The following is a 2171-nucleotide window of genomic DNA, read 5'->3' as shown; positions in this document are numbered from 1 at the left end:
TGTGGGCATATAGAGGAAACTAATATTTATTAAGCAATCTCCATATACCACTGTCCTATTGTCTTACATACAGAATTTAGTTTAATCCTTGTAATACTTACATAGATATCTGTTATCATTTCTCTTCATAAGTAGAAAAGCCAAAGTTCAGAAAAGTTAATTAACTGGCTCTGGGTTCCACAGCTGGTAATCAGTAGAGATAAAATTAGAACCAATCCTAACCAGTCACAAAATCCATGTCCCCAGCACCTGTTACATGTCTGCGTGATTGAGTCTACTTAGACATGAATGAAATGACATGAAATGAGAGACATTTTCAGAATTTTGAGGTAAACAAGGAACTATTTTGATGAATTAATCAACACAATCTTCCTATGAACAACTGTTCATTTAATGCCTCATAGATGCTAAGCTCCAGGCTAGGCAGTATCGGGGACACACAGAAATAGGTGAGGGGCTCACTGACGTCCACTTAATTACATCCCAGGAGAGAAAAGCATCTTATATCCAGGGATTTGTACACAATTGTAGTTCAGGGTCTTTAAGCACCATGCCACTTGCCAGCCCCATATGCAGAGCATTCTTTACATTTTTATTTTAGGTTTTTTTTCACAGGGCATGTGCCCTAGCCAGAGAGAGACAGAGAGGGAACGCGAGAAATCATGCCTCAGGGAGAATGGCCATGCCGCAATTATTTAGTATAGTTTAGAGAAAGGGCAGACCAATATGGATGGACTAGGAATGAATCAGTGAAGATTCTAGTTGTAAGAAACTAAATTTAAGCAGAAAGAATTTATTTAAAAATTAATTGAGAAGGGGCCAGCAGGTGGCATGGTGGTTAAGGTGCTGGATCCCACATGGCTGACTGTGGTTCCAGTCCTTTTCCTGATGGCTTGGTTACTCACCTTTCTCTCTCTCTCTCTCTCTCTCTCTCTCTTTCTCTCTCTCTCTGGTGAGTGAGCTGTTCTGTAGCAAAAATTTTAAAATAATAATAAATAAAATTAAATAAATAATTTTTAAATTAGTTGACAAAACCATAACGCAATATTGCTTAATACCCATTAAGTTATCTGTAATAAAAAAGACAGATGATAACAAGTATTGGCAAGGATGTGGAAAAGCTGGAGCCTTCAGACATTGCCAGTGGTAATCAAAATGAAGGAATCACTTTAGAAAAATATGGCAGTTTCTCAAAAGGCTAAACATAGCTACTATATGACCCAGAAATTCCACTCTGCAGTAAATACTCAAGAGAAATGAAGACATAACATCTAAATGAAAAAATTGTACATAAACAAAAAAGGGAGGGAACCCTCCCTATGGGAAGTAGTCATGCCACAATACTTTTTCCCCCATTTCTATATCCCATTGGGATTTTGAGTGGGCATTCGCATGTGCCAGCATGTTTTGGAAGCCACAGCGACTGGCATTTAACTGTGGTCAGCTATACAGGATACAGCTCCCTATGCAGAAACTTTTTTTTAATAATTATTTTTATTTAACTTTATTTATTATTATTATTTGTTTTAATTTGACCAGAGAATGACAGGCAGAGAGAAAGTGAGAAAAGAAGCTGCCAGGTCTGAGACTCAAACCGTGCTCAGCCACGTGGGAGTTCAACGTCTTTAAGTACCACGCCACTTGCCAGCCCCATATGCGGAGCTTTTTTTTTTCCCCCTTTTTTTTTTTTCTTTTTTTTTTTTTTTTGGAGAGTTTCTTTTTTGCTATAGGGCGCATGTGCTCGCCAGATAGACAAAGAGATAGAAAGCAAGAAATCACCCCCCATGGGGGATGGCCATGCCGCAATCCCTTCTCCTCCATTCTCCTCTCAGGATCTTGGGCACACACGCACGTGCGCCCGGCTTGAGTTTAAGCCACCGGGTCCAGGACTCGAACCTCGGTCGACTACATGGGAGTCCAGCAACATAGTCATTACACTAACTGCTGGTCCCTGCAGAGCATTTTTTACATTCTTATTTTAGATTTTTTTCATAGGGCATGTGCACTCACCAGAGAGAGATAGAGAGAGGGAACATGAGAAATCACACCTCAGGGGGAATGACCATGCCACAATCCCTGCTCTATTCTCCTTTCAGGATTTTGGGCATCCATGCACATATACCTGGCATTATTTTAAAGCCATTAGACCTGGGAATTGAACAGTGGCGGGC

This window comes from Tupaia chinensis, unplaced genomic scaffold (genome assembly GCF_000334495.1).
Source record: "Tupaia chinensis unplaced genomic scaffold, TupChi_1.0 Scaffold143673_1, whole genome shotgun sequence".
NCBI lineage: Eukaryota > Metazoa > Chordata > Mammalia > Scandentia > Tupaiidae > Tupaia > Tupaia belangeri.
Note: the sequence above shows the minus strand (reverse complement) of the source record.